We start from the raw sequence: 14709 nt of genomic DNA, 5'->3' as shown, positions 1-14709 counted from the left end.
TGTACCTGGGACCTTAAGGTCAGCATTCTCTCAAGCCTGCCACTGTCTCTGTCCCATGTAGCCAGACTGCCCTGTGTTTTACCTGGGCCTTGTTTCAGTGCTGGTCCTGGGCCTGTGTGCAGTGCCTGCATCTCAGAGTAAAGGGCTCATTTCCCTCCTCTCAGCCAGTGGATCAGGCCTGGCCCTGGACACAGGGTGCCTGCCCTCCCCAGCAATGAAGACTTTTGCTTCCTGCAGGGGAAGGTGGGTGACTTCTTGTGGACCTCCTAGAAGTGAGGTTTCCAGGGGTTAGATTCCCGACACTCATCACAAAGAGCTGATTCAACTCTTTTCTTCTGATTCTTACAGCCTTTCCGCCTTCTTTTCTCTGCCAAAGGTGAAAGAGTGAATGTGTCCCTTTCTCATTAGAAAGACTCATTATACCTTGTCATATTAGTTCATCTGGTAGGCCTGCCACTTCTGTTCTCTCTGACTCCGAGTTAGGATTTTATAGATTGCCCGGTCCCATCATGGCCTTAGGTACTCTGCCTTCTGCCCCTAGGAGGAAGTGGTTCTGAATGCTCTCTTCCAGGCAAGCATTCTGCTATCACAGTCGTGGGAGATTAGTGGAGATTTCTCCCTGCCTCACTGTTCCATGCTGTAGATTTCTCCAGAAACCTCTTCTTTTATGGTGGCTCCTGTTCTACACATTGTCATGCCCAGAACCTAAAAAATCTTCCTTTCACACCTTGCAATTAACACTTACTTCTCTCTGTGGCCTCAGTTCTTTTACATAGTCATGTGTGTCTCCAGATGTAACTTCTGGTTCAGTTTCATTAATGGATAAGGTCCTTTCAAGTTAGTTTCATCAAAGTTATCTATCCAAAGTTATTTTCAGGAGCCTCTTCAATTTCTGCCTTATCTGTAGATAAAATGTTTTTATTTCTCATATCTGTACTTTTCTTTTAGTGAATTTTTAAAGTCTTTTTCAGATAACCAGACTTAATTTTTAAGATATCATTCCTTTCCCTTTGCTTCATCAACACTGCTATTTTATATGCCTATGTGTGCTGTGTTCTTGCTTAGTTAATGCTGTGGTGCACAGGATAGAAAAATCTTATGGGGGGACAGCAGTGCAGAGTCAGTCCCTCCACCACCCACCTCTTCACCTTCTACTTGCCGGAGGCCTCTGATGTCTTCCTCCGGGGTTCTGTTCTGTGCCATTGTCAGAAGGTGGTGACAGCAAACCCCACAGTGTCCCAATGGTCAGTGAGTTGGGGATGGTTCTCCAGTCTTTTGTTTGCCTTCGGGTAGGAATACTGGTACCACAGCCAGGCAGGGTGCACACCGCACCCGGGGTGCTGTTCATTTTCTAGGATTCTCCTGAGTGCTATCTGATGGGTCTGCAGGAAGCCACTGATTGTTGCTGGTGGCTACACATCAAAGGTTTTCTTTTCTTCATTGTTACTTTTCTGCCTTCTCATTCTTGGATACTTACCCATCAGTCTGATATGTTCCGGAAATCCCTAAGTACTCCTATAGATTTTGAGTAAACATATATCTCCTCAATTACTTTTAATCATTCTGACTTTTTTGGGCGGGGTGGGGGGGAGGGTGGAAGGGTGGGACTGGGGTTTGAAGTCAGTGCTTCACACTTGCAAAGCAGGTGCTCTACCAGTTGAGCCACACTCCAGTCCATTTTGCTTTGTTTATTTTAAACATAGGGTCTCTGGAACTACTTGCCTGGATTGGCCTCGAACCACAATCCTCCCGATCTCTGCTTCCCAAGTAGCCAGGTGTGAGCCACTGGCGCCAGGCATTTTGTTTGTATTTTTGTTTTTGAGCTAGAGCCTCACCAACTTTACCTAGGCTGGCCTTCACCTTGTTGATCCTCCTACCAGTGCTTCCCAAGTGCTGGGATTATGGGTATGTACCTCCACTCCTGGCCCATGTGTTGGTTTGATACATGTTTTCATTGTGTAATGTTTAAACATATCTGTCTCCTCAAAATTTATTATTTCTTTGTGGTAAAAACTTTCAGAATGCTTTCTTCTGGCCTTCTAAATGTCTTTCTTGTCACCCTTCTCTTCAGTAGCATACCAAACTTCTCCATCCTTTCTAGCTGTAATGACTTGTAATCTGTGCTGTTATACTTGGTAATTGTGGTCTAAATGGTAGTGATTCTTTTAATCAGTTACACCTGCTAGTTCTGATACATTGTTAAATTTTTATAAATGTTCCATGTGTACCTGAAAACAGTGTTTTCTCTGGGCTTGGGTAGAGTACTCTGTGTGCATCTGTTCTTACATCCCTCCTGGTGGTCTTCTTTGTGTGTGTGTGTGTGGTGCTGGGGGTTGAACTCAGGGCCTTGGTCTTGCTAGGCAGTTGCTGTACTAGAGCCACATCTGCAGTCTTTTTCATGTTGGTTACTTTTGAGATAACCATCCTGATGCCCAGGCTGGCCTGGACCATAATGCTTCTATTTGTACTTCCCCACGTAGCTGGGAATGAAGGGTGTGCACCACCATGCCCAGGTGTTAGTTGAGATGGACTCTGGTGAAGTTTTTGCCTGGACTGATCTCAAATCTTGATCGTGCATCTGATCTCTGCCTCTCAAGTAGCTAAGCTTACAGGCTTGAGGCTCTGTGTCCACTGGTCTTCATGTTTTGTATGCTTTATGAATTTCTAAGTGAAATCAGTTAAGATCATCTCTGCATGGATCTTTGTCCTTTTTTTCCCTCACACATATTTCCATTTTTGCTATGCATGTTCTACAGCTCTGCTGGTAACCACGGTGTAACGTTACTAGATCTTGGTGCATTCCTCTGCTGGCTGCCCTGGAGCCTTCTGAAGGATGGTTTTGTGTGCTGACCTACAGCTTCTTGGGTCCCCTCTCTTCTTCTGTCTTCCCACACCTTTTCGTTCCCATCTCTGGCAGTGTGTTTTGGGTGTTCTTGTGCACTCAGCAGGCTGTATTTGGAAAGTTTGCTCCTTACTGGTGAAATCAGTTCCTGTCACGTACTGTAATTGCTGATGTATTTGATGTTTGTGCTACCACACTGGCTAGGCAGTAAGCACTGCCCTTAGTCCAGGTACCCTGTGCAGCCCCTGAGTCTTCCCTGGTCCTCAAGGCTCACCCTCCTGCTCTGCTGGCGCTCTCCTAGTTACACACCCCAGATATCACCATACGGTATCGTTCTGTTAGAGATTTGTGAATGCTTTATCTCCTCACTCTCATTGCTGTGTACTGTTCTCCTTCATAGATCCGCATGTTAGCTTCCAGATTTTGCCAGAGCCCAGAGTCATGTTCTGTTGTCTATAAACGGAGAAAAGGAGTCATGGGAATTTTTTATTAACTGATTGCCTGTTAAGATCAATAGCACATTTCCAAATGAAAATTATTTTCCAAAAACAAACGTAATTTATTGAGTAGAGTAGCAGTATTTTGTAATTTTGCAAGTCTATTTAATGTCTGAATAATAGAGGAAAGCTGGATTCTCTATGTGCTTTTGTTCAGTCTCTTGTAATAGGTTGTTTTGAAGTATATGAAAATATTTGAGTGACTTTTTCAGATAATTTTGATTATTCTCTGATGCTACACTGAATCACCATCAGTGATAATTTCTTAATGGCCAGTTGTCATGTGGAATCTAAAACTATGTCAGTGACATTTACCTACTGTTACATTAAGAGCCATTGGTCTGTGCCTTACCCACACATTTTTTTTTCTTGTTTTAAACTTGGAATTGATTTCTTCCTCACCTTTATTTCTGTATATTTAGTTTTAAATGGCAGAAATTCCAACTAAACTGTCTTAAAGAGGAGATTACTGGTTCGTATAACTAAAAGGCCCACGGTCTTTGGCTTCAGTCACACTTGATCCAGCAAGTGACATAATGTCACCAGGACTCCCACACGATTATTTTAGTTCTCAGACCAGCCTTCTCTATGTTGCTTACATGCTAGGCATGCTCTCCATTGGTGCTAAGATTGCTGCCAGCAGCTTGCAGTCCACATGCGACCTTTTCAGTCCTTCCTTCACATAGGAAGTAGAATCACTTTTCCCAGCATTGATTCTGATTGATCGCCTTTGAGTCACTTATCACTGAGCCAGTTACAAGATCAGGAGCATTGTCTCATTGGTCAAGCCTAGGTCACATACTCATCCCCGGAGACAAGAGAATCTCCACTGGAATCTGAGGGACTAATCATGATGGAAAGGTCTTTTCCAGATAGAGTCATTGTGAGTGAAGGTGCTTCATCCACTCCTGTTGAGACTCCATGCTCACAGCTACCCCAAGGCTGCCTTTCTGGCCTGAGAAACATAACCCAGAGCAGCCCTTAGTCCTTCCCAGGGAAACTGCCCACACCAACTGCAGACCCATTTGGAGAATCCATATGTGGTTTTGTAGGTCATTTGCAAAATAATAGTTTACCAGGGTAGGGAGATCTTTCTGATATGGATACCTTTTATTGTCAATATTAAGAAATCTCATCTGAGCCAGGCACCAGTGGCTCATGTCTGTAATCCTACTTACGGAGGCAGAGATCGGTAGGATCCTGGTTCAAAGCCAGCCCAGACAAATAGTTTATGAGACCTTATCTTGAAAATATTCAACACAAAAAGCAGATTTGGTGGAGTGGCTCAAGTGGTACAACACCTGCCTAACAAACAGGCCCTGAGTTCAAACCCCAGTAGTGCAAAAAACAGCAACAAAAAAAGAAATCCCATTTGTCTCAGTTGTGGTAGCACATATCTATAATCCCAGTATTTGGGAGGCAAGGCAGGAGGATCTCAAGTTTAAGGCCATCTTGGGCTCCCATCCTCCCCGCCCCCCCCAAATCCTTTTGTTAATTTCAACACTGATCTCATCAGGAGGGTTTTAGGAAAAGCGATGGAGCCCACAGTGGCAGATGAAAGTTTTCCAAAATTCTAAGCTTTGCTCAGAAAAAGTATGATTATGAGAAAAGCTCACATTTCGTGATTTCTTGAAGCAAGACTCCTTTCACTCATTTTTGAACCATTTCCAACAAATATCTAAGAGCATCAGCATAATTTGATCTGTTGGTCATTCTTTCAAGTAAAGTTGGTGTTTTATGCTGTGCTTTTCTTGAGGTAGCCCTCTTTGGGGAGGCTGCAGAAGTACTGTTTCATCTCTCTAAGCACCCAAAAGACATTGTGCTCAGTGGTTGACATTTAGTACAAATAATAAATTTTACTGCCCCAAGGACATTCTGAAGCAGAGTTGGCACGAGGAACTCAGTGCCTACTAGTGCTTTGCTCCCCTGCCTCCACTCCTGCCCAGGTGCTGGGTGTTCCCCCATTGCCTTTGCCCTGTGAGAGAGCACAGGACACTGAAGATGCTCATCTGGAAGTCGTTTTGATAGTCGACTTGCGACAGAGAGTTAGGGGCTGCAGGGCTAATGCACCACTATGAAACCACTGTTCTGTTGGGTCATCTTGTTCCTAGGAACTTGGGAGATTTATTTACATATACTGGATTTATTTAAGCATATATTTAGATATAATCACAATGTACTCATCACTATGGTGTGCCGTTTGTTGGATATGTACATTGGGAATACAGTGTTTTTATGAATGCAAATTCATTTTTAATCTAGTCAGATTTCTCCATGTCACTTCTTTCTCTACTCCTGTTTGTCTTTCCTGCCATGAAGTCGTTAACATATTTTAGTATGTATTTTCTTATATCAGCACTGATCAAGAGAAGTGTAATATGAACCACAAATGCAAGTCACACAAGTAATTTCAGAAATTTTAGTAACTGCATTTCAAAACCCAGGTCCGTGGCATCACACAGCTATGCTCCCAGTGTTGATGAGGTTGAGGCAGGAGAAGCTCCACCTCAGGACAGCCTGGGCTGCAAAGGAAGACCTCATCTCAAAAAACCCCAGGTGTAGTTTATCCAGTATAGAGTTTTTACTTCAGTATATACAAACTATCATATCAACATGTATTCAGGATAAAAAGAACAGTATTTTCTGTACTTCTATATTTTGTTCAAAATTGTATGTGTATTTTATCCTATAGCCCATACAACTTTGGACTACCAATATTTTACAGGATCACAGTAAATCCATGTGACTAGGGGTTCCCAAATCAGACAGTATAGCACTGTACCTTTATTGCTTTTCTTTTTAAAATTATTTTGTGTTTTTAATTTTTTGGTGGCATGTAGTGAGTCTTGCACTTGCTAGGCAGATGCCTTAGCCACACCTCCCCAGCCCTCTTTTGCTTTAATTTTCTTTATTTTATTTTTTTATTATTTCAACTAGGATCTTGTTTTTTGCACAGGGTGGTCTCTGACCTTGATCCTCCCATTTACACCTCCTACATAGCTGAGATTGCAGGTACATACCCTCACACCTGGCTTATTTGAGATGGAAGCTCACTAACTTTTTGCCCAGGCTGTCCTCAAATTGGGAACTTTCTGATCTCTGCCTCCTAAGTAGCTGGGATTGCAAGTGTGAACCACCACACTCTGCCTTCGTTTTGTTTTTCATATTAGACCTACAACCATCCTGGAATTCACTTAAATTTTTTATGTGGTATGTGGTGAAGGTAAAGCTTTACTTAACTTCCTTGTGGAGCTCCTGTTCCCTAGCAGCATTTATTGAAAGGACTGCCCCTCCAGTCCTCAATGCTGCCTTTGTGATAAATCAAGTGCCCACATAGGTAAACACTTATTTCTAGACTCTGTCCTATTCTGTTGGTTTATTTGTCCTATGCAAACAGTATGTTGTCCTAATTAGTGTAGCTTTTTAATAAATCTCACCTCCAGAGAGAAAGTCCTCTTCAAAATGTCTTGGCTGCTCTTGGCTTTTGAAAATAATCTGGTCAATTTCCACAAAAAATACCTGTTTACTTTTGACTTGGTTATCTTGACTCTGTGTTAATAGGAGGAGAATTAACAACTTTTCTGATAATCGATTCTTCTAAACATCTATTAGTGTTCTATATTTTTCTGTGGCTTGTTTTCTTTTTAAAAAGAATTGCCTGAAGGTATGTGAAATTTCTGATGCTGTCTTAAGTGTGACCTTTTACATTTTTCCTCCTCTTAACTTTGTGGGTTCATTTTTTCATCTGTGAGTTGGATGTTTCTGGATCCTTACCTTAAAAAGTCAAACAGACCTTACTTGGTCTCAGTATTGTAGAATCTCATTTTGTTTTCCAAAGTTGCAATTTCACTTTACGGTCGGTTGTCTTATACACCCTTTGTTAGACACAAGGTGTGTCACATGTCCCCTGTGTTACTGGATGGTTATAGAACAGCAGCCGTCAAGAGCTCCATACAGATGACTTCTACCCACCTTGGTCAGCCTTGGTCACCACAGCAGGAAGCATAAAAGGGAGGATCACAGTTCAGGATGCCTGGACAAAAAGTGAAATGCTATCTCTAAAATAACCAGAGACAAAAGGCCTGGGGATATGGCTCAAACATGAAGGTCTGAGGTCAAATTCCAGTACTGCCCAAAAAAGAAAGAAAGAAAAGATGTGATATGTTGAATGTGGCAACATAGAGATGTGTTTGGTCTTGGCTGAATCAGTGTTGGGAGAAGAGTGGGAACAGAAGCCAGAGGGGACTGTGCCAGGGCTAAGCTGATGGTCTGGAAACCCAGCATTAGTGGAAGGTGTAGTTTCTGAGATGCTAGAGTGTGAGGGCTGGAGAGGACAGGGCAGGTACAAGGGCTGAAGACTCTGGAGGAAGGAAGGGTGCATGGGCAGGAGCGCCGAAATGGGCAGGGGACTGGAGGTGGGGGAGAGGTTTTTTAGCATGTGGTGTTTAGTACACACAGCTTCTTCCACACAGCCATGTGTGTGTGTCCAGTGTGCATGTCATGAAGTGTAGCCAAATGAGCATGACATGAGCCTGTGTGAGGAGCAGGTCCACCCTGCCGCTCACACCTCATCTGTACTCCTCCCTTTCCCTTCCGATGTAGTGCCACCCTTGAATTTCATGTCACATCATCATTCCTCTATTTTAAAAAATTAATTCAAAATTTTTATGACCTACATGAGTATCTCTAAATAATAAACTCATTTCACTTGGTTTTGATCTTTTAGAAAATGGCATGTGCTTGTGTTGTCTGCTGTGTCTGGCATTTCTTTGTTTTTGAGATTTCTTTGTGCTATTTAAGTAGGTGTGGTTTCTTCATTTTCACTGATGTAATTCATAATTTACATAGCAAAGTCCACATGTTCTTCAAAGTATAGCTGAGATGTACTCTAACAGTAAGTTTGTGAAGAGCAGTCGTTGCCCACTTTTTTGTAGTCGTGAAAAATGTGAGACAGATTTGTGTACCCCTCCCCTGATACTCATATGTAGAAGTTTTACTGGAGTTTGACTGGAGTAGAATTACAGGTCATAGATACTTGCGTTGTTTATGTGAGTCGGGAAAGACTGTTTCTCTGGTGGTCATGCCCATGTTTCTCCCCACCAGCACTGTGTGGCTTCCATTTCTCCATGATCTTACTCTTGCCCATACTTGGCATTTGGTGCTGTTTGGGGTGGAAAACAGCAAGAAGAACCTGATGGCATCCTGGGGTTCCACTAAGATAGGGAAGGCCAGGACCTCTCTCTGTAGATGAATTTGAGACAGGGTTCTCAGACAGAATGAGAATGTAGATAAATGTGTGCAGGAACTGCAGACATTGAAAATGGCTGCCAGAACATTTCCTTATCAATTTATTTCTCATAAGTTGTTTCTAAGAGGGAAGAAACAGAAGAGTGACCATTTTACGTGTCCTCGTTCTCTGAGAAGAGAATCTCAGCCTACCTGAGGTCCCTGTTGGAGGTTGTGACGTCATCTCCTTTTTTATCCCTCAGCAGTACTGAGGCGTTAGAGGAGAGCAGAGATGTTAATGACAACAGGGTGTGGAGGGTTTTCTCAGGGTCACATTGGCTGTACAAGCTTAGTGTGAGGACAGATTTCTAAGGGTCGCCACACAGCCTGAGTGGCTGCCGGCCCAACCCACTTGCCCCAGTGTTAGTACTGCATCTGGTTTGCTGGGCTCCTGTTTCACCCAACTGAACATCTACACAGGCCTCCCTCAGAGCAGGCACCTAGACAGGGTGGTTGGGCAAAGGAACAAGCCTGCCTTTCATTTGTGTCCAACAGTAATGTTCAGGACTTCCAAACAGTTAAAATGATCCAGTGTGGTGGTGCACCTCTATAATCCCACTACTCAGCAGACTGAGGCAAAAGACCAGTCTAGGCTACATAGAATGACCCTGTCTCGAAAATGAATGAATGTGTGGGGCACTGGTGGCTCATGCCTGCAATCCTAGCTACTTCAGATGCAGAGATCAGGAGGATCTCAGTTTGAAGCCAGCTGGGCAAATAGTTCAAGAGACGCTATCACAAAAATACCCAACACACACACACACAAAAAAAGGCTGGTGAAATGGCTCAAGTGGTAGAGTGCCTGCCTAGCAAGCGTGATACCCTGAGTTCAAACCCCAGTACCACAAAAAGAAAAAAAAAATGACTAATTAATTAATTAATGGTTTAACAAAAAGCTATTTTGCATATTCTGCTCAGTAAAGTTCATGCCTTCGTAGACTGTGGATGCATTTTCATGGATCTCAATTAATAATGGGTACAAGGAGGGAAGAGGAAGGAAATACACCTTATGTATACATAGGAAGACAGCACAGTGAGGCTCACCAGACTCACTTATGTATACATGGGAATACAGTTGAGGGTGAGCTTACTAGAAGTACAGTGTGCACACTTTCCTCTAAATCTTGATGTTGTTAATAGGATCAAAAAATTCTCTAGACTTCTGCCTCTTTCTTTCCTTTTATGTCCAAATAAGATAGCTTAATAAAGAAAAAGGATTTTTTTGTTTCTCTTCTGATAAAGGGGTGGTGGAGCACATTTGGATCATGGGAAGCCCGCTGCAACTCACCGACTTTGTTCAGATTTCCATGTGCTTTCTGTACTGTTTGCACAGGGTATTAAAGGATCAAAGGTGGTCCAATAACCACGTTCTGTGCCAGGGCCACAGAAGACCCCATGATGGAGAAATTCAAACAGATGGAGAAGGGATGACTGAGACATTTGTGGAAACCTATAGGGTTACAGGCCTAACTGAAAAAAACCTGCTGTTCACCAGTCAGCCAGGGCTGCATTGAACTCAGCTATTTGGTGTTGCTGAGGGTCCCATATCTTTTTAAAATAATGTTAGTGTGAATTTTTTTAGAGTGGTTTTTTTTTTTTGGGGGGGTGTGCGTACTAGGACTTGAACTATGGGCTGCATGCTTGCTAGGGCAGGCACTCTATTGCTTGAGCCACACCTCCAACCCTTTTTAGGGCTTTTAAGGAAAATTTCACTTGTTTTTTATAGTTGTACAAAGACTAAAAAGTGTAATTTGTTTTGCATTTTAACATTTAACATGTTTAACAAAAATAATTTCTGTCTGGTGGCAGGGTAACAAAAGAATTATTTTCCTGGTTTGGGCCATTATGAATATGTAGTAATGTTCAAATTTTAATCTCTGTATTGATGTAGTTTGCTTCCCTAGGGTAAACACCAAGGAGTGGGATTGTTTGCCCTGTGGTGTAAGATTAGCCTGCTGTTCTGTTCTGTGTAGTGCTTAGACTGTTTCGCAGCCCGTCTGAGAGTTCTGGTTGATCTCACATTGTTGTGATTCTGGTGGCTTAGGGTGACACCCTGTCACAGTCAGTTGTGCGCGGTAATGTTGCTGAGCAAATTCTTCCTTAACTTTCCATTTGTATCTTTGGGGCAGTGGGTGTTCACATCGTCTGTCTAGCTCTAATTGAGTGTTTTATCTTACTGTCAAGTTGTAAGAGATCCGTATACATCCTAATAAACATAAGCCCTTTATCAGACATGTTTCAGATATTTCCTCCCTTTCTTCACACATACACTATGTCGTGACGAGGAGAAGTTGTAAATTTTGGTCAGTCTAGTTTATCAGCTTTTAAATGATTTGTGCCTTTTGTGTTCAAGATAAGAAATCTTTGCTATTCAAGATTATAAAGACTTTGTTTTACATATCTTTAGATTTTAGCTGGTCTGCCGTCCATTTTGAAGTTTTGAGTGTGCTATAATGTGAGGACTGAGGGTCACCTTTTTTTGCTTCTGGACATCTAACTGCTCCATACCTATTAGTTGAAAAGACAGTTTTATTTGTTGAATTACCTTGGCACCTTGCCAAAAGTCAGTTGAACTCTGTGTATAAAGCTGTTTCTAAACCCTGAGTTCCACTTAAGTACACGCCCCATCCCTTTGCTAGTGCCTGAAGCTTTTCATTGTAAGTCATTAAATTATGTACTAGATGTCCTCCACTCTGTTCTTTTTCCAAAATGTTTGCATTTCCTATTATAAAGTTAAGTCCAGAATCAGTTTTTCATTTTCTATAGAAAAACCTAATGAGATTTGAATAGGTTTCATGTTGTATTTCTCACTTAATTTGGAGAGAATTGACATCTTAACAATGTTGAGTCTTCTAGTCTATGAACATGGTATAATTCTTCATGTTATTAAGTTCACTGGACTTTTTTTTTTTTTTGGCAGTACTGGTGTTTGAACTCAGGGCCTTGTACTTACTAGGCAGATGTTCTACCATTAGAGCCACACCTCAGCCCTAGTAATTTTTAAATTTTTCCTTTGGTGGCCGAGGAGTTTGAACCCAGGGCCTCATGCTTGCTAGACAGGCACTCTTAGCGCTTGAGCCACTCCACAAGCCCGCTAATTTTTGTCTTTATTAAAGACATTTGCCCATTTTGTGCCAAATGGAGTTGCTGTGAACATTGCTTTGTATCTCTTTTGTTTCCTTGGGATCTGTAGTGACCTCCCACCTTTATTCCTGGCATTAACTGTTTAGCTTTCTCTTTTTTTCTCCTAACAAGACTGTCTAAAGTTTGTGGATTTTATTGATCTTTTGAAAGAACCACATTTCACTTTAACTGACTTTTCTCTTTTATCACTTTTGCTCTTACCTTGACTGTTTCCATTCTTCTGCTAGTCTTTTTTAAGGTGCATCCCACCAGTTTTGATACGTTGAGTTTTACATTGAGAATACTTCATAATTACTTATATGATTTATTCTTTGACCCATGGAGTATTTTAAATTTTTTAATTTTCTTTTTTTTCATTTTTCTTTTATTATTCATATGTGCATACAAGGATTGGTTCATTTCTCCCCACTGCCCCCACCCCCTCCCTTACCACCCACTCCGCCCCCTCCCTCTCCCCCCCCTCAATACCCAGCAGAAACTATTTTGCCCTTATTTCTAATTTTGTTGTAGAGAGAGTGTAAGCAATAATAGGAAGGAACAAGGGTTTTTGCTGGTTGAGATAAGGATAGCTATACAGCGCATTGACTCACATTGATTTCCTGTGCGTGGGTGTTACCTTCTAGGTTAATTCTTTTTGATCTAACCTTTTCTCTAGTACCTGTTCCCCTTTTCCTATTGGCCTCAGTTGCTTTAAGGTATCTGCTTTAGTTTCTCTGCGTTAAGGGCAACAAATGCTAGCTAGTTTTTTAGGTGTCTTACCTATCCTCATCCCTCCCTTGTGTGCTCTCGCTTTTATCATGTGCTCATAGTCCAATCCCCTTGTTGTGTTTGCCCTTGATCTAATGTCCACATATGAGGGAGAACATACGATTTTTGGTTTTTTGAGCCAGGCTAACCTCACTCAGAATGATGTTCTCCAATTCCATCCATTTGAGACAGGCTTTTATTATGTAGCCCAAGCTGACTTTGAATTTGGGATCCTCCTGTTCAATCTTCAGAGTGCTAGGATTACAGACATGAACTACCACACATGACTCTTAGAAGTGTGTTTTTTAATTTCCAAATGTTTAGGGATATTTTCCACATAGCTTTTTACTAACGATTATTAGCTTAATTCTATTATGATCTGAGAACATATTTTATATGACTTAGAAGTATGACTTATATGTATGGATATTAATAAATATAAATATAAGTATATTGATAAATCATATAAAATGAAAATCCAATTTATATAAATACATATCATGATAAGATTTATGTGAACATATGACCTTTTCATTAAAATTTTTTATTTTACACACAGTTGTTTTATTGTTTGTCTTCATCACTGTTCCATGTGCATTTGAAAAGAATTAGTATTTTGCTGTTGTTGGGAGGTGTGCACTATGAATGTCAGATTAATTTGGTTGGTGGTTGCATTCACATGTTCTACGTCCTTTCTTATGTCTTTGCTTAGTTCAGTTACTGAGAGGAGTGTTGAAATTTCCAAATGTAATTGTGGACTGGTACATTTCTTTAGTTTCTATATCATGTATTTGGTAGGTTGTTTACTAAGTTACCATTTCCTGGCACATACTTACACAAGGCAAAACTAACAAGGATGGAGATCTACTCCCCAGATCTGTGATGGAGACCTGCAGAGCACCCTAGACAGATCTAGGGAGGAGTACAGAATGTGTGATAATGACCCCCTGGCAGCAGAGAGGCTCCCTGGGGCACCCCAGGTGATGTACTCCAAGGACAAAACTGCCTAGTGGTTGGGAGTAGCCTGGAGAGACCCCCACACACACCTTTCTTTTTCAGTGTCCCTCTAGTGCCTCTGGCTCCAGATATGCCTGCTGGCAAAGGAAAACATGTCCCTTCATCACAGAGCATGGCAGAAGGTGTTTTTGGAGCTGAGAGGCCAAAAAGAGAGAGAGAAAAAAGTAATTGCATAACTAGCCTCCCAGGGTAGGAAGTGTTTTTTGCTGAGGCCTGATGGATAGAGAGAACCCCACCAGTCCATCAGAAGTCGTGCAAAGATGCATGGATGAGCGCTAAGCAAGGAACAAGTGCAAGAACATAAAAGGAGATCTTTGTCCTGGCAACTTGGAGGGCTATGGTAAATCAGAAAGGTTTATTCCCATGTGATGTGGAAGAGAGCCTGTTTTGTATTGGAGAGCCACATGAATTTGCTTGAGAATGGATCCAAGCTGGTAAGGGTGGAGGAGGGGTAGGAGCAGAGCCTGTGGAGTCACTAGGCAAGAGGTAACTGAGGCTTTCACTGAATTGGAAGCAGTGGAAAGACAAGAACAGGCAGGTTGTGGGTCTACTGGCTGGAAGCGGAGTGGCTGCATGCCTGGGGAGAAGACTTGGCCTGGCATATTGAAGATGCTGACTGGCTGCTCGCAGGAGCAGACTGTGTTTCCACCACTGCCTTCAAGCTTGTCTTGGCTGACAGCTGTCCCTGCCCCATGATGAGATCGTCAGAACCCATAGCCTTTCTAGTCACTTTTGGGATTAGAATTGTCTTGTTCTCAGATTTCAAATCCAGTCTGCATAAAAATCCAACTGTCCTGCCTTATTCAGAGCTTCTCCCCAGAACTGTAGAAAATGAGGTCCAGAACCACACTGGTGTAGGGCATATCCCATGTCCTCATGCCTTCTCTGTGCCTCCAGGGTGAAGAAGGGGCTCTGGAAAGGAGGAGTTGCCAGGCTGTCTGGTTCTCTTTGGCTGACCAGAGTCCTTGGTCCTAACAGGTTGTGGCTCTTGCTTGTGAGAGGTGGCTTAGTATACTTGGGCTGCTGGCACAGGAGTACCATAGGCTGGGTAGCTTGGAAACACCACCCACTTATTTAGAAGTCCAGCTGGGGCATACCTGGTACTTTGTTACCCTGCAGCACCTGTCTCAGGTGGGTTCTTTCCTGAGGACACAGCTCCTGCCTTCCATGTGGCAA

General features: G+C 42.3%; 1 protein-coding gene across 4 annotated transcripts in view; it reads left to right on the top strand.

Annotated features, from left to right (window-relative positions):
- The window catches only part of Fam193a (family with sequence similarity 193 member A), a 125393-nt gene that overhangs the window by 55995 nt on the left and 54689 nt on the right, over positions 1-14709 (top strand). The gene's annotated exons all lie outside the window — the stretch shown is intronic.

The sequence above is a fragment of the Castor canadensis genome, chromosome 9 (assembly GCF_047511655.1).
Source record: "Castor canadensis chromosome 9, mCasCan1.hap1v2, whole genome shotgun sequence".
Lineage (NCBI taxonomy): Eukaryota > Metazoa > Chordata > Mammalia > Rodentia > Castoridae > Castor > Castor canadensis.
This window is presented reverse-complemented; position numbering and strand designations above follow the sequence as displayed.